Source organism: Bufo gargarizans, chromosome 1 (genome assembly GCF_014858855.1).
Source record: "Bufo gargarizans isolate SCDJY-AF-19 chromosome 1, ASM1485885v1, whole genome shotgun sequence".
Lineage (NCBI taxonomy): Eukaryota > Metazoa > Chordata > Amphibia > Anura > Bufonidae > Bufo > Bufo gargarizans.
In genome coordinates, this window is record NC_058080.1 from 52,561,828 (window position 1) to 52,589,299 (window position 27,472).

General features: G+C 44.3%; 1 protein-coding gene across 1 annotated transcript in view; it reads right to left on the reverse strand.

The window, feature by feature from the left end:
- Window positions 1–26,988, reverse strand: part of LZTS3 (leucine zipper tumor suppressor family member 3) — a 98,420-nt gene extending 71,432 nt beyond the window's left edge. Inside the window, exon 1 of the mRNA XM_044278746.1 lies at window positions 26,881–26,988. The gene's annotated coding sequence lies outside the window, so the exon portion shown is untranslated. The remainder of the gene's footprint in view (window positions 1–26,880) is intronic.
- Between the last annotated feature and the right edge of the window lie 484 nt (window positions 26,989–27,472).

Genomic DNA, 27,472 nt, shown 5'->3' on the forward strand with positions numbered 1-27,472 from the left:
GAAGTTATTGCTGCCAAAGGAGGTTCAACCAGTTATTAAATTCAAGGGTTCACATACTTTTCCCACCTGCACTGTGAATGTTTACATGGTGGGTTCAATAAAAACATGGTAACATTTAATTATTTGTGTGTCATTAGTTTAAGCAGCCTGTGATTGTCTATTGTTGTGACTTAGATGAAGGTCAGATCACATTTTATGACCAATTTGTGCAGAAATCCATATCATTCCAAAGGGTTCACATACTTTTTCTTGCAACTGTAGAACCCCCCCCCCCCCCCACAACTTATAGCAATTGAGTCACATATAGTACATATAACATAGCACACCCAAAAATGAATACAGACCACACACCTGACCCCCCAGACAAAATCCTTATATGACACCAGACCTTGCTTCATCCAGAGCAGCCCTTTATACTTTATGAGACTCCGCTTTATCCAGACTCTTCACCAGCACTTTATACAACACTAGACCCTGCATTATCTAGACCCAAGACCAGCCTTTTATACAACACCAGATCCCTCTTTATTTAGGCCCGAGACAGGTCCGTCATACCACACCAGACCTCACTTTATCCAGACCCCAGATCCGCCCTTTATACGACACCAGACTCTGCATTATCCAGACCCCAGACCAGTCTTTTAAACACCAGACCCCACTTTATCCATACCCTACACTAGCCTTTTATCTAGACCCCAGACCTAGCTTTATCTAGACCCCTGACCAGCCCTTTATAGGCCCGAGACAGGTCCGTCATACCACACCAGACCTCACTTTATCCAGACTTCAAACCAGCCCTTTATACAACACCAGACCCTGCATTATCTAGAACCCAGTCCAGCCCTTTACTCAACACCAGGCCCCACTTTATCCAGACCAGCCCTATATAGGACACCAGACCCTATTTTATCCAGGCCCTAGACCAGTCCTTTAAACGATACCAGAAGCCACTTTATCCTGACCCAAGTCCAGCCCTTTATACCACACCAGACTGTGCATTATCTAGAACCCAGACCTGCCCTTTATATGACATCAGCCATCCTTTATCCATACTTCACACCAGCCTTTTATAAAACACCAGACTCTACATTACCCAGACCCCAGACCGGCCCTGTAAATTACATCAGACTCTGCATTTTCCAGAACCCAGACCAGCCCTTTATAAGACACCAGACCACACATTATCCAGACCCCAGACCAGCCCTTTAAAAGACACGAGCGCTCCTTTATCCAGACCCCAGACCAGACTTATTTTAATTCACAAGAACCCCTTTTATCCAGACCCCAGAACAGCCCTTTATACAACACCAGACCCTGCATTATGTAGAACTCAGGACAATCCTTTCTAGAATACCACAACCTGCTATGTCCAGGCACTAGATCAGCCCTTTATACATCAGACCCTGATTTTTCCAGTCCCCAGATCAGTCATTTATAGGACACCAGACCCTGCATTATCCAGACCTCAAACTAGCCCTTTATACAACAGCAGACCCTGCATTATCCAGATCCCAGACCAGCCCGTTATAGGATACCAAACCCCACTTTATCCAGGCCCTAGACCAGTCATTTATACAATACAAAACCCCACTTTATCCAGGCCCTAGACCAGTCCTTTATACCACACCAGACCCTGCATTATCCAGAACCCAGACCTGCCCTTTTTATGACACCAGCCATCCTTTATCCAGACCTCACACCAGCCTTTTATACAACACCAGACTCTACAGTCGTGGCCAAAAGTTTTGAGAATTACATAAATATTGGAAATTGGAAAAGTTGCTGCTTAAGTTTTTATAAAAGCAATTTGCATATACTCCAGAATGTTATGAAGAGTGATCAGATGAATTGCATAGTCCTTCTTTGCCATGAAAATTTACTTAATCCCAAAAAAACCTTTCCACTGCATTTCATTGCTGTCATTAAAGGACCTGCTGAGATCATTTCAGTAATCGTTCAAGAAAGTCCAGCAAGCGCCAGGATCGTCTCCTAAAGAGGATTCAGCTGCGGGATCGGAGTGCCACCAGTGCAGAGCTTGCTCAGGAATGGCAGCAGGCAGGTGTGAGCGCATCTGCTCGCACAGTGAGGCGAAGACTTTTGGAAGATGGCCTGGTGTCAAGAAGGGCAGCAAAGAAGCCACTTCTCTAAAAAAAAAAACACATCAGGGACAGATTGATCTTCTGTAGAAAATATGGTGAATGGACTGCTGAGGACTGGGGCAAAGTCATATTCTTCGATGAAGCCTCTTTCCGATTGTTTGGGGCATCAGGAAAAAGGCTTGTCCGGAGAAGAAAAGGTGAGCGCTACCATCAGTCCTGTGTCATGCCAACAGTAAAGCATCCTGAGACCATTCATGTGTGGGGTTGCTTCTCATCCAAGGGAGTGGGCTCACTCACAATTTTGCCCAAAAACACAGCCATGAATAAAGAATGGTACCAAAACACCCTCCAACAGCAACTTCTTCCAACAATCCAACAACAGTTTGGTGAAGAACAATGCATTTTCCAGCACGATGGAGCACCGTGCCATAAGGCAAAAGTGATAACTAAGTGGCTCGGGGACCAAAACGTTGACATTTTGGGTCCATGGCCTGGAAACTTCCCAGATCTTAATCCCATTGAGAACTTGTGGTCAATCCTCAAGAGGTGGGTGGACAAACAAAAACCCACTAATTCTGACAAACTCCAAGAAGTGATGATGAAAGAATGGGTTGCTATCAGTCAGGAATTGGCCCAGAAGTTGATTGAGAGCATGCCCAGTCGAATTGCAGAGGTCCTGAAAAAGAAGGGCGAACACTGCAAATACTGACTCTTTGCATAAATGTCATGTAATTGTCGATAAAAGCCTTTGAAACGTATGAAGTGCGAGTAATTATATTTCACTACATCACAGAAACAACTGAAACAAAGATCTAAAAGCCGTTTAGCAGCAAACTTTGTGAAAACTAATATTTGTGTCATTCTCAAAACTTTTGGCCATGGCTACATGATCCAGACCGCCACACCAGCCCTGTATATGACATCAGACACTGGATTTTCCAGACCCCAGACCTGCCCTTTATACGACACCAGACCTACTTTATTCAGACCCCAGACCAGACCTTTTTTTGTTACAACACAAGAACTCCCTTTATCCAGATCCTAAACCAACCCTTTTTACAACACCAGACCCCGCTTTATCCAGATTCCAGACCAGACCTTTATGCAACACCAGAACCTGCATTATGTAGAACCCAGACCAGTCCTTTCTACAACACTAGACCTCACTTTATCCAGACCCTAGGCCAGCCCTTTATACGACACCAGACTCTGCACTATCCAGACACCCAGACCAACCCTTTATATGACACCAGACCACGCATTATACAGACCCTAGATCAGCCCTTTATATGACATTAGACCCTTCATTATCCAGAACCAAGAACAGTCCTTTATACGACACAAGACCCCTCTTTATTCAGGTCCAAGACAAGCCCTTTATACGACAGCAGACCTCACTTTATCCAGACCAGCCCTCTAAACGACACCGTACTCTACTTTATTCACACACTGACCAGCCCATTATACGACACCAGACCCCCATTTATACAGACTTCAGGCCAAACCACCATGTATACAGACCAAAGACCAGAGCTTCACTGCACAGAATAGTGAGTGCAGCTCTGAAGTATAATACAGGATGTAACTCAGGATCAGTACAGGATAAGTAATGTAATGTATGTACACAGTGACTCCACCAGCAGAATAATGAGTGCAGCTCTGGAGTATAATACAGGATGTAACTCAGGATCAGTACAGGATAAGTAATGTATGTACACAGTGACTCCACCAGCAGAATAGTGAGTGCAGCTCTGGAGTATAATACAGGATGTAATTTAGGATCAGTACAGGATAAGTAATGTAATGTATGTACACAGTGACTCCACCAGCAGAATAGTGAGTGCAGCTCTGGAGTATAATACAGGATGTAACTCAGGATCAGTACAGGATAAGTGATGTAATGTATGTACACAGTGACTGCACCAGCAGAATAGTGAGTGCAGCTCTGGAGTATAATACAGGATGTAACTCAGGATCAGTACAGGATAAGTAATGTAATGTATGTACACAGTGACTCCACCAGCAGAATAGTGAGTGCAGCTCTGGAGTATAATACAGGATGTAACTCAGGATCAGTACAGGATAAGTAATGTAATGTATGTACACAGTGACTCCACCAGCAGAATAGTGTGTGCAGCTCTGGAGTATAATACAGGATGTAACTCAGGATCAGTACAGGGTAAGTAATGTAATGTATGTACACAGTGACTGCACCAGCAGAATAGTGAGTGCAGCTCTGGAGTATAATACAGGATGTAACTCAGGATCAGTACAGGATAAGTAATGTAATGTATGTACACAGTGACTGCACCAGCAGAATAGTGAGTACAGCTCTGGAGTATAATACAAGATGTAACTCAGGATCAGTACAGGATAAGTAATGTAATGTATGTACACAGTGACTCCACCAGCAGAATAGTGAGTGCAGCTCTGGAGTATAATACAGGATGGAACTCAGGATCAGTACAGGATAAGTAATGTATGTACACAGTGACTCCACCAGCAGAATAGTGAGTGCAGCTCTGGAGTATAATACAGGATGTAACTCAGGATCAGTACAGGATAAGGCTACTTTCACACTAGCGTTCGGCTGTCCGCTCGTGAGCTCCGTTTGAAGGGGCTCACGAGCGGACCCGAACGCTTCCGTCCAGCCCTGATGCAGTCTGAGTGGACGCGGATCCGCTCATACTGCATCAGTCTGGCGGCGTTCAGCCTCCGCTCCGCTCAGCAGGCGGACACCTGAACGCTGCTTGCAGCGTTCGGGTGTCCGCCTGGCCGTGCGGAGGCGTGCGGATCAGTCCAGACTTACAATGTAAGTCAATGGGGACGGATCCGTTTGAAGATGCCACAATATGGCTCAATCTTCAAGCGGATCCGTCCCCCATTGACTTTCAATGTAAAAGTCTGGACGGATCCGCTCAGGCTAATTTCACACTTAGCTTTTTTTTTGCTAATATAATGCAGACGGATCCGATCTGAATGGAGCCTCCGTCTGCATTATTATGATCGGATCCGTTCAGAACGGATCCGATCGAACGCTAGTGTGAAAGTAGCCTTAGTAATGTAATGTATGTACACAGTGACTGCACCAGCAGAATAGTGAGTGCAGCTCTGGAGTATAATACAGGATGTAACTCAGGATCAGTACAGGATAAGTAATGTATGTACACAGTGGTAATTCTATATCCGGACATGATATGTAGCTGGTTGTAGTGCTGATCAGAGGACACATTACATTGTGACTCCTGTGGGTAATTAGCTCTTTTCCGGGGGTTGCAATCACACGCTTCTTCACAGACACCAGGATTTAGGGGCCAAACTGTGCTTTATTGTGGCACACGGCATAAAGAAAAACACACAAAGCCAAAATAAAATACCTTGCCCGTCTGGGCCCTATCTAAACACATAGGTTTCCCTGACTCACCTAAAGCGTACCACAGTTCACACCCGTGATGAGATGCGGCTTTCCCAGCCCAACCTCCAGCAGCCTCCAGGCTGCTCCCACACCAGGGTCTCTTGGGAGATAGTGGTCTCTCAGCCCTCCTGGCTCAGACCACACAGAGCCACTCCAGCCTTCTGTGTGCAAGTCCCCCAAAGTCCAGGCTATTGCATAGCCTCGTGGCCCCTCAGCCTGGCCTACCTGAGACCACACTGACAGAGCCTCACCAGGCCTCTGTCTGCACACTCTCCAGAGTGAGACACACCCAAGATCCAGTAGCAGGATTAAATAGGATCCCTGGACATGAGCATGCCCTAAGTCCCGGACCGGAACCTGGGGAAAACACTTCAATGTTCACATTGCCACACTCCCTTCACAACATTTCCTTATGCGCCCACAGACAGGCATATTTCCGCATTACCATTCGATCCCTGAATGTGTGGATTTTCACAAGTCTCTGTTTTCTTCACAAAATAAAGCTAATTACAATAAAAAAATAAAATATTACAAGGAAAGACACCTGGGAGTGAAAGGGTTAAGAAGTGGCAGTCATTACATATTCTCCAGTACTTAATATAGCAAAACATTTCACAATGTCGAAGAAAGTGCTGAAACAGGTCAGCCCGGGCCCTTGGGAGCACAACATGTCTTCATGGCAACATTCTGGTGGTCTAAGGGGCGCTCTACCTGCGGCTGCGCGGCCCTGGTGTCTACGGCTCACCTAGTCTACGTGAGGGGGGTAATTCTGAGAGACAAATTCAGGTCAGGACTGTCATCTCTCCAGGACACATACCCTGAATTGTCAGTCAGCAACTAAAATATACATTCTTGTATAGATGTAGCAGAGTTGAAGGTGTTGTTTAACTCTTCGGTGCTGCATGGTTTGTTCATATTGATTGCTCTTGTGACAGACATTTACAGCCTGTCGGTTTGATAAGACTGATGGAGATCCAACCCCTGGGACCTCCGCTGATCCCTACATCAGCAGTACCGGGTCTCACAATCCAATCTTCCATAGACTATAATAGATAGCGACCTTGCATTCTTGGAATTGTTTGTGAAGCGCTCAAGGGGAGTGAGCGGAAGATGATAGGAGTAGTGGTTTTGGCTCCCTGGGGCTGTGTAATGACTGGAGGGTGCCCCATTTCTTACCTCGGGGCACACCCTGGTATTTGGGCTCCTGCCTGGTGTAGGGTTGCCACCCAGCGGGTAATTCACCGGCCGAGTCAGTACTTTACAGCAATAATAATTGCCGGTATTTTCCTATAAGGACTGTTACTGATGAGCGCTTCCATTGTGGATCGCTCATTAGTACAGCCTTTAACTCCTACCCCTCCCCCACTTGTGTTGTGAAAAAAAAGCACTCACCTCATCCATTAGATGGCGCCGCTGTGAACACTAGTTGCTGAGCGGAGGACAGGACCTGCGAGACGTCATCACCCGGGAGCGCAGGTCCCGTCTTGAGCTTCCAGTGAGCAGAGAGTGTTCACAGAGGCGCGAGCAAATTAAGGAGGTGAGTGCTATTTATATATTTTTTTGCACAAGCAGAGAAGGGGGCATTATTAATTTGGGGGGCACTAATAGGGGCATTAGTCATTCTGTGGGGCACTAATGGGGGCATTAATATTATTGGGGGCACTAATGGGGGCATTAATAATATTGGGGGCACTAGTGGGGGCACTATTAATTCTGGGGGCACTAATATTACTGGGGGCACTAATGGGGGCATTATTAATATTGGGGGCACTATTAATTCTGGGGTGCGGGCACTAATGGGGGCATTACTATTACCGGGGGCCCTAATGGGGCACTATTAATTCTGGGGGCACTAATGGGGGCATATTAAATACTGGGGGCACTACTAATTCTGGAGGGTGCTAATGAGGGCATTACTATTACCGGGGGCCCCTATGGGGTCACTATTAATTCTGGGGGGCACTAATTGGAGTATTAATATTACTGGGGCTCACTAATGGGGGCACTATTAATTCTGAGGGGGGATAATGGGGGCACTATTAATTCTAGGGGGCACTAATAGAGGCATTGCTATTACTGAAGGCACTAATTGGGGCATTAATATTACTGGGGGGCATACTATTTATGGGGGAACTAATGGGGCACTATTAATTCTGGGGGGCGCTAATTGGGTCATTATAAATTCTGGGGGAAACTAATTGGAGTATTAATATTACTGGGTGCACTAATTGGAGTATTAATATTACTGGGGCTCACTAATGGGGGCACTATTTATTCTGAGGGGGGATAATGAGGGGAACTAATTATTCTGGGGGGCACTAATAGAGGCATTACTATTACTGAGGGCACTAATTGGGGCATTAATATTACCGGGGGCATACTATTTATGGGGGAACTAATGGGGCACTATTAATTCCAGGGGGAGGGCGCTAATTGGGGCATTATTAATTCTGGGGGAAACTAATGGAGGCATTATTATTACTGGGTGCACTAATTGGGGCATTAATATTACTGGGGGCACTAATCAGGGCATTATTAATTCTGAAGGGGGGCGTTAATGGAAGCATTACTATTACTGGGGATGCTAATGGTGGGCATTATCTACTCTGGGGGGCACTAATGGAGGCATTAATATTACTGGGGGGCATTAATGGGGGCATTATTAATACTGGGAGCCACATTGTGACATAGCGTGTTAAGCCACGCCCCCACAACCACACCCCTTTTGGGGTGTTGCTTAACTTATTTTATGTTGGTAAAGGTGGCAACCCTAGCCTGGTGCTGCTTGGGGTGCCCTTTATGTTGGATATTTTGCTGGGTGCAAGGCAGGACAGATGGTTAGTGGAGACAATGATCAGGCCTGCGAGTTGAAATAACTCAAGTCTTTCTTTACGTGGATGATGAAGGTAGTAGTACAAATAGCAGCAAAGCACAGTTCCATAGCAGATCACAGTGCAATATTCTCTCAATAGCATCGAATGGACAGTACCAATGATGGTGGTTATAGTACTCCCCTTTCTCCCTAAAGAACACTTTGCAGTCTCTCTGCAGAATCACAGACATGCAATAAGGTTCTTTTTAAGTCCTTCTGCAGTTCCTGGACTGAAGGGTGCAGAGATTTAGAAATGGGTGGCCAATTTAAAGGGCATCTGTCAGCAGTTTTGTTCCTATGAAACCTGTCGCATGTGCGCTTGGCAGCTGAAGGCATCTGTGTTGGCCCCATGTTCATATGTGACCACACTGCTGAAACAAATGATGTTTTAAAATATCCAAATTAACCTCTAGGAGCAACGGGGGCGTTGCCGTTACACCTAGAGGCTCTGCTCTCTCTGCACTTTGATTGACAGGTCCGGGCAGTGAAACTGTCATCACGCCTGACCCTGCCAATCAAAGTGCAGAGAGCGCAGCAGTTGCAGAGAGAGCTGAGCCTCTAGGTGTAATGGCAACGCCCCCGTTGCTCCTAGAAGCTCATTTGCATAAATTAAAACATAATTTTTCTCAGCAATGTGGGCACATATGAACATGGAACCAACACAGATGCCTTCAGCTGGCAAGCGCACATGTAACAGGTCAGCCAGTGTCATAGGTACAAAACTGCCGACAGATGCTCTTTAAAGTAAATATCAAGGTTTCCTCAACAATACTCCCTCCATAGCAGCTGAATTTCTGCCTTGATGTCTGAGATTTGCCCAGCCTTGTGACTTCTAGACCTCCTTAAGGCCCCTTTACACTGATAGATTTAACAGACGATTAAAGCGAGGGAAGCGTTCCTTCCCGACAATCTGCTGCTCGTCAGTAGAGAAGACAGCTGCATTTATAAGCAGCAATCTCCTCCACAGTATGGGGAGGAGTGATCGCTAATGTCACCGCTCGTCCCCAGACTGTTTGCCAGCAGCAGAGCTTAATGCCTTTAGATATCTGGTCTCTCCCTCTCTCTGTAGTACTTTAGTAGTAGGGTTACCTCCATGGCTACTGTAGGCTCAGAGATTACGGTGGTTCTCTGAGCTTAGTCCTAGCTGTGCAGGAGCTATAACAAACGTCTTCTCCCCTGCACTGCTCAGACTAAACTCCCCCAACACTGGCTAGTCAGGGGGCAGACCTAGTCCATCCTCTGGCAACCTAGCACATTTTGCCAAGTTGTTAAACATATGTTGGCCATACAATTTCATTAACTGTACATACATAAATTAAAACATTTAACTCAATGAACATTGCACTGAATTTATCAATGGTAATTAACACTTCGCAGAAGTCCTCCACTTAGTTACTCAGAAAACCCAATCAAAGAAACACTATCACAAAAAACTATGAATTTAGAATGGATGAGGCTTAGGAACAGCCCATATGACAGCGGGCTGTCACCCCACCGGATATGTGCGTACATTTCACTGGAATGTGGTAGACACCTTTTGAAGAGGGACCTATACAGTACATGATTTAACTTTCCAAATGATGTAAGCACAGACAGTGCGGCCTCTCAGTAAATGATGTAGGCAAAAATAAAACTGCCCCCCCACCCTGTCTTCAGGTAAATTATGTAGGTACAGATAGTACTGCCTCCCTGTAAATGATGTATGCAAAGAAAGACCTGCCTCCCTGTGTCTTGAAAATGATGTAGGTACATATAGTATTCTCTCCATGTCTCTCCCTGTAGCTAATGTAGGTACAGATAGTACTGCCTCTAAGTCTCTCCCCGTAAATGATGTAGGTACAGACTGTACTGCCTCCCTATCTGTCCCTGTAAATGATGTAGGTACAGATAGTACTGCCTCCCTGTCTGTCCCTGTAAATGATGTAGGTACAGATAGTACTGCCTCCCTGTCTGTTCCTGTAAATGGTGTAGGTACAGATAGTACTGCCTCCCTGCCTCTTCCTGTAAATGGTGTAGGTACAGATAGTACTGCCTCCCTGCCTCTTCCTGTAAATGGTGTGGGTACGGATAGTACTGCCTCCCTGTCTGTTCCTGTAAATGGTGTAGGTACAGATAGTACTGCCTCCCTGTCTGTTCCTGTAAATGGTGTAGGTACAGATAGTACTGCCTCCCTGCCTCTTCCTGTAAATGATGTAGGTACAGATAGCACTGCCTCCCTGTCTCTCCCAGTAAATGATGTATATACAGATAGTACTGCCTCCCTGTCTCTCCCTGTAAATGATGTAGGTACAGATAGCACTGCCTCCCTGTCTCTCCCTGTAAATGATGCAGGTACAGATAGTACTGCCTCCCTGTCTCTTCCTGTAGATGCTGTAAGTACAGATAGTGCTGCCTCCCTGCCTCTTCCTGTAAATGATGTAGGTACAGATAGCACTGCCTCCCTGTCTCTCCCAGTAAATGATGTAGGTACAGGTAGTGCTGCCTCCCTGTCTCTCCCAGTAAATGATGTAGGTACAGATAGTACTGCCTCTCTGTCTCTTCCTGTAAATGATGTAGGTACAGACTGTACTGCCTCCCTGTCTCTCCCTGTAAATGATGTATATACAGATAGTACTGCCTCCCTGCCTATCCCTGTAAATGATGTAGGTACAGATAGTGCTGCCTCCCTGCCTCTCCTTGTAAATTATGTATATACAGATAGTACTGCCTCCCTGCCTCTCCCAGTAAATGATGTAGGTACAGATAGTACTGCCTCCTGTCTCTCCCTGTAAATGATGTAGGTACAGATAGTGCTGCCTCCCTGCCTCTCCCTGTAAATGATGTAGGTACAGATAGTACTGCCTCCCTGTCTCTCCCTGTAAATGATGTATATACAGATAGTACTGCCTCCCTGCCTCTCCCAGTAAATGATGTAGGTACAGATAGTACTGCCTCCCTGTCTCTCCCTGTAAATGATGTAGGTACAGATAGTGCTGCCTCCCTGCCTCTCCCAGTAAATGATGTAGGTACAGATAGTGCTGCCTCCCTGCCTCTCCCAGTAAATGATGTAGGTACAGATAGTACTGCCTCCCTGTCTCTCCCTGTAAATGATGTAGGTACAGATAGTGCTGCCTCCCTGCCTCTCCCAGTAAATGATGTAGGTACAGATAGTGCTGCCTCCCTGCCTCTCCCAGTAAATGATGTAGGTACAGATAGTGCTGCCTCCCTGCCTCTCCCTGTAAATGATGCAGGTACAGATAGTGCTGCCTCCCTGCCTCTCCCAGTGAATTATGTAGGTACAGATAGTACTGCCTCCCTGCCTCTCCCAGTAAATGATGTATATACAGACAGCACTGCCTCTCTGTCTATATGTATAAATGATGTAGGTACAGATAGTACTTCCTCCCAGTCTATTCCTGTAAATGATGTAGCAGGGATCTCAAGTCTCCCGGACGTTCAGGGACTCTCCCGCTATTAGATAGCGGCTCCCTGACGCCCGCAAGTAAGACAATAGGTCCCGGAAAGGTTTACTCGCAGTAAACCTTTCTGGCACCTGTAGCAGTGTCTCGGCGTGTGCGCACTTACAGTGCAAGAAGAAGCCGATGCAGTCCGCAACGGCGCATCTGAGCCTGTGAGCACACGCGGGATAATCTCAAAGAGGGGGAGGGAGGAGTGGGAGGAAGGCGGGGAGAGGCAGCACTGTCCTTTCCGGCACCTGTAGCAGTGTCTCGGCGCATGCGCACTGTACAGTGCAAGAAGAAGCCGATGTGTCCGCAACTGGATGTCTGATCTCAAAGAGGGAGGAGGGGAGGGAGGAGGGGGAGGGAGGCGGGGAGAGGCGGCACTTAAGAATCAGTCACTGACTGTTTGCCAAAAGAGAGAGTGTCGTGAGTCAGAGTGACGCAGTGACGATCTGATCACTCAGCACCATGGCAGAATCTGCAAGTAAAAAAAAGAAGTACAAGACGCACTTCAAGCCCTGACTACACTAAAGCGTACCCTTGTCTAATAGGGGTAAAAAATAATGAAAGTGTAGCTCGCTGCACTGTTTGCAGCAGTGATTTTTCATTTTCCCGTGGTGGGTTAAATGACTGTAAGAGACATGTTGAGGTGAGTAACTGTAATTATGTGTGACCCTTTACCGTTAACCCTTTAGGCAAAAAAAAGGAAAACCTCCCTGAAATAAGAAGTGCACCTCCCTGAAATGAGTTTTTGCAGGTTGGGATGTCTTGATGTAGGTACAGAGAATACTGTCTCCCTGTCTCTTCTTGTAAATAATGTTGGTACAGATAGCACTGCTTCTTTGTCTCGTCCTTTAAACTATGTAGGTACAGATAGTGCTGCCTCCCTGTCTCTCTCTCTGTAAATTATGTAGATACAGATAGTACTGCCTCCCTGTCTCTCTCTCTCTGTAAATTATGTAGATACAGATAGTACTGCCTCCCTGTCTCTCTCTCTCTGTAAATTATGTAGATACAGATAGTACTGCCTCCCTGTCTCTCTCTCTCTGTAAATTATGTAGATACAGATAGTACTGCCTCCCTGTCTCTCTCTCTGTAAATTATGTAGATACAGATAGTACTGCCTCCCTGTCTCTCTCTCTCTGTAAATTATGTAGATACAGATAGTACTGCCTCCCTGTCTCTCTCTCTGTAAATTATGTAGATACAGATAGTACTGCCTCCCTGTCTCTCTCTCTGTAAATTATGTAGATACAGATAGTACTGCCTCCCTGTCTTTCTCTCTGTAAATGATGTAGGTACAGATAGAACTCCATGTAAATAATGTAGGCACACATTGGACTACATGGATAGTATTACCTCCAAGGATAACATGTGAAAGGAGTTTGCAAACCGTTTTTCGTGGGACCAGTCTGTGTTCACAAAGGTGAGAAGCGGCTTATGTAGATGTGTGTATAGTTAACCTTTCTCACTTACCCTAAGGTGGAGCTTAAACGTGCCCCATGAATTGTGATGCAAATGCCACTAAATATATAGATTGGAAATATTACAGCAAAAACAGATACTATTCTGAAGCCTTAGCTCATGCACGACTGGACCCATTCATTTGAATGACGGCACGCAGTTGTTGTCATCCGTGTGCTGTCCACATGTGTGTGTGTGTGTTCCATAAAAAGACAGAACATATCCTATTCTTGGCCTCTGAATGTGGACAACAGTCAAAAGGTGTGCAAAATAAATGGACGTCACATCGACGTCATCCGTGTTTTCCAAACTGCAAAATGGATGCAGTCGTGTACATGAGGCCTTACAGTGATAACACAAAAACTAAGTATGCATCTGTGCTAGGAATGCCAAGGAGCAACTACTATCTATCCTTGAGTAGTATCTGAGCCTGCATCATTTACATAGAGGAAGTAGTATCTGTGCCTGCATCATTTACATAGAGGAAGTACTATCTGAGCCTGCATCATTTACATAGAGGAAGTGCTATCTGTGCCTGTATCATTTACATAGAGGAAGTACTATCTGTGCCTGTATCATTTACAAAGAGGAAGTACTATCTGTGCCTGGATCATTTACATAGAGGAAGTAGTATCTGTGCCTGCATCATTTACATAGAGGAAGTGCTATCTGTGCCTGCATCATTTACATAGAGGAAGTACTATCTGTGCCTGCATCATTTACATAGAGGTAGTGCTATCTGTGCCTGCATCATTTACAAAGAGGAAGTACTATCTGTGCCTGGATCATTTACATAGAGGAAGTAGTATCTGTGCCTGCATCATTTACATAGAGGAATTGCTATCTGTTCCTGCATCATTTACATAGAGGACATACTATCTGTTCCTGCATCATTCACAAAGAGGAAGTGCTATCTGAGCCTGCATCATTTACATAGAGGAAGTACTATCTGAGCCTGCATCATTTACATAAAGGAAGTGCTATCTGTGCCTGCATCATTTACATAAAGGAAGTGCTATCTGTGCCTGCATCATTTACATAGAGGAAGTGCTATCTGAGCCTGCATCATTTACATAGAGGAAGTGCTATCTGTGCCTGCATGATTTACATAGAGGAAGTAGTATCTGTGCCTGCATCATTTACATAGAGGAAGTACTATCTGAGCCTGCATCATTTACATAGAGGTAGTGCTATCTGTGCCTGCATCATTTACATAGAGGAAGTAGTATCTGTGCCTGCATCATTTACATAGAGGTAGTGCTATCTGTTCCTGCATCATTTACATAGAGGACATACTATCTGTTCCTGCATCATTCACAAAGAGGAAGTGCTATCTGAGCCTGCATCATTTACATAGAGGAAGTAGTATCTGTGTCTGCATCATTTACATAGAGGAAGTACTATCTGTGCCTGTATCATTTACATAGGGGAAGTAGTATCTGTGCCTGCATCATTTACATAGAGGAAGTACTATCTGAGCCTGCATCATTTACATAGAGGAAGTAGTATCTGTATCTGCATCATTTACATAGAGGAAGTACTATCTGTGCCTGCATCATTTACATAGAGGAAGTGCTATCTGAGCCTGCATCATTTACATAAAGGAAGTGCTATCTGTGCCTGTATCATTCACATAGAGGAAGTACTATCTGAGCCTGCATCATTCACATAAAGGAAGTGCTATCTGTGCCTGGATCATTTACATAGAGGAAGTATTATCTGAGCCTGCATCATTCACATAAAGGAAGTGCTATCTGTGCCTGGATCATTTACATAGAGGAAGTACTATCTGTGCCAGCATCATTTACATAGAGGAAGTAGTATCTGTGCCAGCATCATTTACATAGAGGAAGTACTATCTGTGCCAGTATCATTTACATAGAGGAAGTACTATCTGTGCCAGCATCATTTACATAGAGGAAGTACTATCTGTGCCAGTATCATTTACATAGAGGAAGTACTATCTGTGCCAGCATCATTTACATAGAGGAAGTAGTATCTGTGCCAGCATCATTTACATAGAGGAAGTACTATCTGTGCCAGCATCATTTACATAGAGGAAGTACTATCTGTGCCAGCATCATTTACATAGAGGAAGTAGTATCTGTGCCAGCATCATTTACATAGAGGAAGTACTATCTGTGCCTGCATCATTTACATAGAGGAAGTAGTATCTGTGCCTGCATCATTTACATAGAGGAATTGCTATCTGTTCCTGCATCATTTACATAGAGGACATACTATCTGTTCCTGCATCATTCACAAAGAGGAAGTGCTATCTGAGCCTGCATCATTTACATAGAGGAAGTACTATCTGAGCCTGCATCATTTACATAAAGGAAGTGCTATCTGTGCCTGCATCATTTACATAAAGGAAGTGCTATCTGTGCCTGCATCATTTACATAGAGGAAGTGCTATCTGAGCCTGCATCATTTACATAGAGGAAGTGCTATCTGTGCCTGCATGATTTACATAGAGGAAGTAGTATCTGTGCCTGCATCATTTACATAGAGGAAGTACTATCTGAGCCTGCATCATTTACATAGAGGTAGTGCTATCTGTGCCTGCATCATTTACATAGAGGAAGTAGTATCTGTGCCTGCATCATTTACATAGAGGTAGTGCTATCTGTTCCTGCATCATTTACATAGAGGACATACTATCTGTTCCTGCATCATTCACAAAGAGGAAGTGCTATCTGAGCCTGCATCATTTACATAGAGGAAGTAGTATCTGTGTCTGCATCATTTACATAGAGGAAGTACTATCTGTGCCTGTATCATTTACATAGGGGAAGTAGTATCTGTGCCTGCATCATTTACATAGAGGAAGTACTATCTGAGCCTGCATCATTTACATAGAGGAAGTAGTATCTGTGTCTGCATCATTTACATAGAGGAAGTACTATCTGTGCCTGTATCATTTACATAGGGGAAGTAGTATCTGTGCCTGCATCATTTACATAGAGGAAGTACTATCTGAGCCTGCATCATTTACATAGAGGAAGTAGTATCTGTATCTGCATCATTTACATAGAGGAAGTACTATCTGTCCCTGCATCATTTACATAGAGGAAGTGCTATCTGAGCCTGCATCATTTACATAAAGGAAGTGCTATCTGTGCCTGTATCATTCACATAGAGGAAGTACTATCTGAGCCTGCATCATTCACATAAAGGAAGTGCTATCTGTGCCTGGATCATTTACATAGAGGAAGTATTATCTGAGCCTGCATCATTCACATAAAGGAAGTGCTATCTGTGCCTGGATCATTTACATAGAGGAAGTACTATCTGTGCCAGCATCATTTACATAGAGGAAGTAGTATCTGTGCCAGCATCATTTACATAGAGGAAGTACTATCTGTGCCTGCATCATTTACATAGAGGAAGTAGTATCTGTGCCTGCATCATTTACATAGAGGAATTGCTATCTGTTCCTGCATCATTTACATAGAGGACATACTATCTGTTCCTGCATCATTCACAAAGAGGAAGTGCTATCTGAGCCTGCATCATTTACATAGAGGAAGTACTATCTGAGCCTGCATCATTTACATAAAGGAAGTGCTATCTGTGCCTGCATCATTTACATAAAGGAAGTGCTATCTGTGCCTGCATCATTTACATAGAGGAAGTGCTATCTGAGCCTGCATCATTTACATAGAGGAAGTGCTATCTGTGCCTGCATGATTTACATAGAGGAAGTAGTATCTGTGCCTGCATCATTTACATAGAGGAAGTACTATCTGAGCCTGCATCATTTACATAGAGGTAGTGCTATCTGTGCCTGCATCATTTACATAGAGGAAGTAGTATCTGTGCCTGCATCATTTACATAGAGGTAGTGCTATCTGTTCCTGCATCATTTACATAGAGGACATACTATCTGTTCCTGCATCATTCACAAAGAGGAAGTGCTATCTGAGCCTGCATCATTTACATAGAGGAAGTAGTATCTGTGTCTGCATCATTTACATAGAGGAAGTACTATCTGTGCCTGTATCATTTACATAGGGGAAGTAGTATCTGTGCCTGCATCATTTACATAGAGGAAGTACTATCTGAGCCTGCATCATTTACATAGAGGAAGTAGTATCTGTGTCTGCATCATTTACATAGAGGAAGTACTATCTGTGCCTGTATCATTTACATAGGGGAAGTAGTATCTGTGCCTGCATCATTTACATAGAGGAAGTACTATCTGAGCCTGCATCATTTACATAGAGGAAGTAGTATCTGTATCTGCATCATTTACATAGAGGAAGTACTATCTGTCCCTGCATCATTTACATAGAGGAAGTGCTATCTGAGCCTGCATCATTTACATAAAGGAAGTGCTATCTGTGCCTGTATCATTCACATAGAGGAAGTACTATCTGAGCCTGCATCATTCACATAAAGGAAGTGCTATCTGTGCCTGGATCATTTACATAGAGGAAGTATTATCTGAGCCTGCATCATTCACATAAAGGAAGTGCTATCTGTGCCTGGATCATTTACATAGAGGAAGTACTATCTGTGCCAGCATCATTTACATAGAGGAAGTAGTATCTGTGCCAGCATCATTTACATAGAGGAAGTACTATCTGTGCCAGTATCATTTACATAGAGGAAGTACTATCTGTGCCAGCATCATTTACATAGAGGAAGTACTATCTGTGCCAGTATCATTTACATAGAGGAAGTACTATCTGTGCCAGCATCATTTACATAGAGGAAGTAGTATCTGTGCCAGCATAATTTACATAGAGGAAGTACTATCTGTGCCAGCATCATTTACATAGAGGAAGTACTATCTGTGCCAGCATCATTTACATAGAGGAAGTAGTATCTGTGCCAGCATCATTTACATAGAGGAAGTACTATCTGTGCCTGCATCATTTACATAGAGGAAGTAGTATCTGTGCCTGCATCATTTACATAGAGGAATTGCTATCTGTTCCTGCATCATTTACATAGAGGACATACTATCTGTTCCTGCATCATTCACAAAGAGGAAGTGCTATCTGAGCCTGCATCATTTACATAGAGGAAGTACTATCTGAGCCTGCATCATTTACATAAAGGAAGTGCTATCTGTGCCTGCATCATTTACATAAAGGAAGTGCTATCTGTGCCTGCATCATTTACATAGAGGAAGTGCTATCTGAGCCTGCATCATTTACATAGAGGAAGTGCTATCTGTGCCTGCATGATTTACATAGAGGAAGTAGTATCTGTGCCTGCATCATTTACATAGAGGAAGTACTATCTGAGCCTGCATCATTTACATAGAGGTAGTGCTATCTGTGCCTGCATCATTTACATAGAGGAAGTAGTATCTGTGCCTGCATCATTTACATAGAGGTAGTGCTATCTGTTCCTGCATCATTTACATAGAGGACATACTATCTGTTCCTGCATCATTCACAAAGAGGAAGTGCTATCTGAGCCTGCATCATTTACATAGAGGAAGTAGTATCTGTGTCTGCATCATTTACATAGAGGAAGTACTATCTGTGCCTGTATCATTTACATAGGGGAAGTAGTATCTGTGCCTGCATCATTTACATAGAGGAAGTACTATCTGAGCCTGCATCATTTACATAGAGGAAGTAGTATCTGTATCTGCATCATTTACATAGAGGAAGTACTATCTGTGCCTGCATCATTTACATAGAGGAAGTGCTATCTGAGCCTGCATCATTTACATAAAGGAAGTGCTATCTGTGCCTGTATCATTTACATAGAGGACATACTATCTGTTCCTGCATCATTCACAAAGAGGAAGTGCTATCTGAGCCTGCATCATTTACATAGAGGAAGTAGTATCTGTGTCTGCATCATTTACATAGAGGAAGTACTATCTGTGCCTGTATCATTTACATAGGGGAAGTAGTATCTGTGCCTGCATCATTTACATAGAGGAAGTACTATCTGAGCCTGCATCATTTACATAGAGGAAGTAGTATCTGTATCTGCATCATTTACATAGAGGAAGTACTATCTGTGCCTGCATCATTTACATAGAGGAAGTGCTATCTGAACCTGCATCATTTACATAAAGGAAGTGCTATCTGTGCCTGTATCATTCACATAGAGGAAGTACTATCTGAGCCTGCATCATTCACATAAAGGAAGTGCTATCTGTGCCTGGATCATTTACATAGAGGAAGTATTATCTGAGCCTGCATCATTCACATAAAGGAAGTGCTATCTGTGCCTGGATCATTTACATAGAGGAAGTACTATCTGTGCCAGCATCATTTACATAGAGGAAGTAGTATCTGTGCCAGCATCATTTACATAGAGGAAGTACTATCTGTGCCAGTATCATTTACATAGAGGAAGTACTATCTGTGCCAGCATCATTTACATAGAGGAAGTACTATCTGTGCCAGTATCATTTACATAGAGGAAGTACTATCTGTGCCAGCATCATTTACATAGAGGAAGTAGTATCTGTGCCAGCATCATTTACATAGAGGAAGTACTATCTGTGCCAGCATCATTTACATAGAGGAAGTAGTATCTGTGCCAGCATCATTTACATAGAGGAAGTAGTATCTGTGCCAGCATCATTTACATAGAGGAAGTACTATCTGTGCCAGCATCATTTACTTAGAGGAAGTAGTATCTGTATCTGCATCATTTACATGGAGGAAGTGCTATCTGTGCCTGCATCATTTACATGGAGGAAGTGCTATGTAAGCTGTGATAGGGAGATAGCTGCAGCAGAAAGGACACCCCCTGAACTGCCAGTTGGAAGAGAATTTAGCAGAGCAATAAGAGCAATGAATTGGAGAGACCTCTGGGTCCATGTGAGGTACAGGGTCAGTTAGAAAGAGATGGTCATGTAATATACGATTTTTATTGTTTACACTAATCATGGGACAACCCCCTTAACCCATTAGTGACTGCCAATACACCTTTTTTACAGAGGTTAGTAAGGGGCCTTCGGTTAGGTCGCCGCCTTTCATGGCAACCTAATCTAAGCATTAGACAAGCATCCCTCTGTCAAGCATCGGCGCCTTTTCGAATGAGATTGTGGGGTGCCAATGTCTTAGGCTACTTTCACACTAGCGTTTTTTGCGGATCCGTCATGGATCTGCAAAAACGCTTCCGTTACAATAATACAACCGCACGCACCCGTCACGGACGGATCTAGTTGTATCATGTCTTATATAGCCTTTACAGATCCGTCAGGAACACCATTGAAAGTCAATGGGAGACTGATCCGTTTTCTATTGTGTCAGAGAAATTGGATCCGTCCCCATTGACTTACATTGTGTGTCAGGACGGATCCGTCTTGCTCCGCACCACATCGCGGACAGAAAAACACTGCTTGCAGCGTTATTCTGTCCGTGATGGGAGCACAACCAAATGGAATGCAAGGCATTCTGGTGCACTCCGTTTCATTCAGTTCAGTTTTGTCCCTATTGACAATGAATGGGGACAAAACTGAAGCTATTGAGAGCCTATGATGGGTCTCAATAGCGGAAAATACGTAGAAACGCCAGTGTGAAAGTAGCCTTAGTATAGCAGCCGGGAGCCTAATGAAGGCTTCCCTCGGTATATGCCAGAGGCACAGCCTAACACTATACTGACAGTAGATAGTACACTGTACTGCATAAGTAGAACAGTGTATTATAGAAGTGATCGGGGGATTGCCTGTCAAAATCCCCCCATGTGGGACTAATAAATTGTAAAATAAAAGTTAAATTAAATGAAACCTCAGTTAAAAAATACACCTTTTTCTATTGAAAGAATGCTTTCAATGAAAAAAGTTGCAAAAATAAAATGCCTTCCACATATTTGGTATCGCCACATCCGTAATGAGCCGCATTATACAATCATGTAATTTATCCCTCATGTGGAACTAAAAGCCAAAATTGCAGTTTTTTTTTATTTGCCACAAAAAAACTGAATAAAAAGTAATCAAAAACTGTTATGCATGCCTAAAACTACAAGTCCTCCAGCAAAAGTGAAGTCTGCACACGGCTCCAAAATTAAAATGTCATGGATCTTGGGATGCTGCGATGTAAAAACTTTTTTTTTTAAAGGGTTTTTCTTGTGTAAGTACAGGTGAAACTCAAAAAATTAGAATATTGTGCAAAGGTCATTTATTTCAGTAATGCAACTTAAAAGGTGAAACTTACACATGAGACTCATTACAGGCAGAGCGAGATATTCCAAGCCTTTATTTGGTATAATTTGGATGATTATGGCTTACCGCTTATGAAACCCCAAAGTCTCAATCTCAGGTCCCCTTTGCTCAGGGGGTGTGGACTAATCATCTGACTAGAGTGCGACACTTTGAGCCTAGAATATTCAACCTTTTCACAATATTCTAATTTGAAGCTGCATTAATGCAACTCCTTTTTAAGTTGCATTACTGAAATAAATGGACTTTTGCCCGATATTCTAATTTTTCGCGTTTCACCTGTAGTAAAACCTAGTAGTAAAAATGACTGTAGAAATATTTGGTATTGAGGTAATCATACCGATGCAGAGAATAAAGTAAAAATCGATGGCGGTACTGGTGTTTAATAAAGGTTAATCAATGAGTAACCCAAAATGGTGCTAATAAAAATTACTGCAAATCACGGCCTCATACGGCTGCATCTAAGGAAAACTAAAAAAGTGAGAGTTCTTGGAACGAGCGATGATGAAAAAATAAAAAAAATGTATTGGTCACTAAAGAGCAAAATAGCCTGAACACCAAGGGGTTAATCATCTGATCTGTTCCTGCTTTAGAACATAACTGTGATAAATCTCAATGTAATGTAGTCATTAGCAGGAACAGAGTCAGGCCAAAGGCAAAGCGTGGCCGGGGACTAATACCTGTTACTACACAGCAGTGCCAGTGACTCGTGTCAGTTACTACACAGCAGTGCCAGTGACTCATGTCAGTTACTACACAGCAGTGCCAGTGACTCATGTCAGTTACTACACAGCAGTGCCAGTGACTAATGTCAGTTACTACACAGCAGTGCCAGTGACTAATGTCAATTACTACACAGCAGTGCCAGTGAATAATGTCAGTCACTACATAACAATGACCATGACTGTCAGTTACTACACAGCAGTGCCAGTGACTCATGTCAGTTACTACACAGCAGTGCCAGTGACTAATGTCAGTTACAACACAGCAGTGCCAGTAACTAATGTCAGTTACTACACAGCAGTGCCAGTGACTAATGTAAGTTACTACACAGCAGTGCCAGTGACTAATGTCAGTTACTACACAGCAGTGCCAGTGACTAATGTAAGTTACTACACAGCAGTGCCAGTGACTAATGTAAGTTACTACACAGCAGTGCCAGTGACTAATGTAAGTTACTACACAGCAGTGCCAGTGACTAATGTCAGTTACTACACAGCAGTGCCAGTGACTAATGTAAGTTACTACACAGCAGTGCCAGTGACTAATGTCAGTTACTACACAGCAGTGCCAGTGACTAATGTCAATTACTACACAGCAGTGCCAGTGACTAATGTCAGTTACTACACAGCAGTGCCAGTGACTAATGTCAGTTACTACACAGCAGTGCCAGTGACTCATGTCAGTTACTACACAGCAGTGCCAGTGACTCATGTCAGTTACTACACAGCAGTGCCAATGACTAATGTCAGTTACTACACAGCAGTGCCAGTGACTAATGTCAGTTACTACACAGCAGTGCCAGTAACTAATGTCAGTTACTACACAGCAGTGCCAGTGACTAATGTAAGTTACTACACAGCAGTGCCAGTGACTAATGTCAGTTACTACACAGCAGTGCCAGTGACTAATGTCAGTTACTACACAGCAGTGCCAGTGACTAATGTCAGTTACTACACAGCAGTGCCAGTGACTAATGTCAATTACTACACAGCAGTGCCAGTGAATAATGTCAGTCACTACATAACAATGACCGTGACTGTCAGTTACTACATAGTAGTGCCAGTGACTAATATCTGTTACTACATAACAGTGCCTGTGACTGTCAGTTATTACATAATAGTGCCAGTGACTAATGTCAGTTACTACATAGTAGTGCCAGTGACTAATATGTGTTACTACATAACAGTGCCCATAACTGTCAGTTACTACATACCAGTGCCAGTGACTAATGTCAGTTACTACACAGCAGTGCCAGTGACTAATGTAAGTTACTATACAGCAGTGCCAGTGACTGTCAGTTACTACATACTAGCCACAATGACTAATGTCAGTTACTACACAGCAGTGCCAGTGACTATTATATGTTACTACATAACAGTGCCCGTGACTGTCAGTTACTACATACTAATGCCAGTGACTAATGTCTGTTACTACATAGTAGTGCCAGTGACTAATGTCACTTAATACATAGCAGTGCCAATGACTAATATCTGTTACTACACAGCAGTGCCAGAGACTAATATAAGTAACTACACAGCAGTGCCCATGACTGTCAGTTACTACATAGCAGTGCCAGTGACTAATGTCAGTTACTACATAGCAGTGCCAGTGACTAATATCTGTTACTACATAACAGTGCCCATGACTGTCAATTACTACATAGCAGTGCCAGTGACTAAACCCTCTATTCCTAAGCTCAGCCAGTGATCAAGCCCCTCTATGCCAGGGCACTACCACTGAGTAAGCTCATCTTACGCACAGCACAACCAGTGAATCTTCCCATTTACTAAACAGCTCTGGCAGTGACTAAGCCCATGTAATACACAGCAGTGCCAGTGACTAAGCCCATGTAATACACAGCACTGCCAGTGACTAAGCCCATGTAATACACAGCACTGGCAGTGACTAAGCCCATGTAATACACAGCACTGGCAGTGACTAAGCCCATGTAATACATAGCACTGGCAGTGACTAAGCCCATGTAATACACAGCAGTGCCAGTGACTAAGCCCATGTAATACACAGCACTGCCAGTGACTAAGCCCATGTAATACACAGCACTGCCAGTGACTAAGCCCATGTAATACACAGCACTGCCAGTGACTAAGCCCATGTAATACACAGCACTGGCAGTGACTAAGCCCATGTAATACACAGCAGTGCCAGTGACTAAGCCCATGTAATACACAGCACTGGCAGTGACTAAGCCCATGTAATACATAGCACTGGCAGTGACTAAGCCCATGTAATACACAGCACTGCCAGTGACTAAGCCCATGTAATACACAGCACTGGCAGTGACTAAGCCCATGTAATACCCAGCACTGGCAGTGACTAAGCCCATGTAATACACAGCACTGCCAGTGACTAAGCCCATGTAATACACAGCACTGCCAGTGACTAAGCCCATGTAATACACAGCACTGGCAGTGACTAAGCCCATGCAATACACAGCAGCGCCAGTGACTAAGCCCATGTAATACACAGCACTGCCAGTGACTAAGCCCATGTAATACACAGCACTGCCAGTGACTAAGCCCATGTAATACACAGCAATGCCAGTGACTAAGCCCATGTAATACACAGCACTGGCAGTGACTAAGCCCATGTAATACATAGCACTGGCAGTGACTAAGCCCATGTAATACACAACACTGCCAGTGACTAAGCCCATGTAATACACAGCACTGCCAGTGACTAAGCCCATGTAATACATAGCACTGCCAGTGACTAAGCCCATGTAATACATAGCACTGGCAGTGAATAAGCCCATGCAATACACAGCAGCGCCAGTGACTAAGCCCATGCAATACACAGCACTGCCAGTGACTAAGCCCATGTAATACACAGCACTGGCAGTGACTAAGCCCATGTAATACATAGCACTGGCAGTGACTAAGCCCATGTAATACACAGCACTGCCAGTGACTAAGCCCATGTAATACACAGCACTGCCAGTGACTAAGCCCATGTAATGCATAGCACTGCCAGTGACTAAGCCCATGTAATACATAGCACTGGCAGTGACTAAGCCCATGCAATACACAGCAGCGCCAGTGACTAAGCCCATGCAATACACAGCAGGGCCAGTGACTAAGCCCATGTAATACACAGCAGTGCCAGTGACTAAGCCCATGTAATACACAGCAATGCCAGTGACTAAGCCCATGTAATACACAGCAGTGACAGTGACTAAGCCCATGTAATACCCAGCACTGGCATTGACTAAGCCATGTAATACACAGCAGCGCCAGTGACAAAGCCCATGCAATACACAGCAGGGCCAGTGACTAAGCCCATGTAATACACAGCACTGGCAGTGACTAAGCACATGTAATACACAGCAGTGCCAGTGACTAAGCCCATGTAATACACAGCAATGCCAGTGACTAAGCCCATGCAATACACAGCAGGGCCAGTGACTAAGCCCATGTAATACACAGCAGTGCCAGTGACTAAGCCCATGTAATACACAGCAATGCCAGTGACTAAGCCCATGTAATACACAGCAGTGACAGTGACTAAGCCCATGTAATACCCAGCACTGGCATTGACTAAGCCATGTAATACACAGCAGCGCCAGTGACAAAGCCCATGCAATACACAGCAGGGCCAGTGACTAAGCCCATGTAATACACAGCACTGGCAGTGACTAAGCCCATGTAATACACAGCAGTGCCAGTGACTAAGCCCATGTAATACACAGCAATGCCAGTGACTAAGCCCATGTAATACCCAGCACTGGCAGTGACTAAGCCCATGTAATACACAGCACTGGCATTGACTAAGCCCATGTAATACACAGCACTGGCAGTGACTAAGCCCATGTAATACACAGCAGTGCCAGTGACTAAGCCCATGTAATACACAGCACTGGCAGTGACTAAGCCCATGTAATACCCAGCACTGGCAGTGACTAAGCCCATGTAATACACAGCACTGGCAGTGACTAAGCCCATGTAATACACAGCAATGCCAGTGACTAAGCCCATGTAATACACAGCACTGCCAGTGACTAAGCCCATGTAATACATAGCACTGGCAGTGACTAAGCCCATGTAATACACAGCACTGCCAGTGACTAAGCCCATGTAATACACAGCAATGCCAGTGACTAAGCCCATGTAATACACAGCACTGCCAGTGACTAAGCCCATGTAATACACAGCACTGGCAGTGACTAAACCCATGTAATACACAGCACTGCCAGTGACTAAGCCCATGTAATACACAGCACTGGCAGTGACTAAGCCCATGTAATACACAGCACTGGCAGTGACTAAGCCCATGTAATACACAGCAATGCCAGTGACTAAGCCCATGTAATACACAGCACTGCCAGTGACTAAGCCCATGTAATACATAGCACTGGCAGTGACTAAGCCCATGTAATACACAGCACTGCCAGTGACTAAGCCCATGTAATACACAGCAATGCCAGTGACTAAGCCCATGTAATACACAGCACTGCCAGTGACTAAGCCCATGTAATACACAGCACTGGCAGTGACTAAACCCATGTAATACACAGCACTGCCAGTGACTAAGCCCATGTAATACCCAGCACTGGCAGTGACTAAGCCCATGTAATACCCAGCACTGGCAGTGACTAAGCCCATGTAATACCCAGCACTGGCAGTGAGTCAGCTCCTCTGTGCTGCTGGTTGCTGGGGATGACATCATCTGCGCAGAGCTGCAGTGCAGCACAGCCCGGCACTCACCTCTCTGTCCGGGGGCTTCTAGCTGGCATCTTCACGGCTGCAGTCCGGGGTGCACATGGGGAGATGCCCGGCTCTACGTGTCCTGCACTGGCAGCAGCGGCTCCCCTGGCCGCCCCCTCATCGCTCTGTGTGTCAGGAATAGCTCGGGCTGGAGAGGAGGAGGAGGGGGAGCAGTCAGTGTGCGGCACGCATCTCCCGGACCTGCCCCGCGGGGCGCCAGCCGCTCAGCCTCTCCTCCCACCGAGCAATGACCACAACTCCCAGCATCTTCTGTCTGTATCAGTATGTCCCGGTCAGCTCTGCTACACTCAGTAACCCCTGCCTGTCCGGGGAGGTCTGTAATAGTAATGGGTGCAATATAAACCAGGGATGGGATAATAATGACCTAATCCTCACCCCATCTGCTATCTGTTTAATATCTATCTATATCATATCTATATACCTTCCATCTATCTCTATCTATCATCTATCTATCTATTATCTATCTATCTATCTATCATCTATCTATCTATCTATCTATCTATCTATCTATCTATCTATCTCCTATCTATCTATCTATCTATCTATCTATCTATCTATCTATCTCCTATCT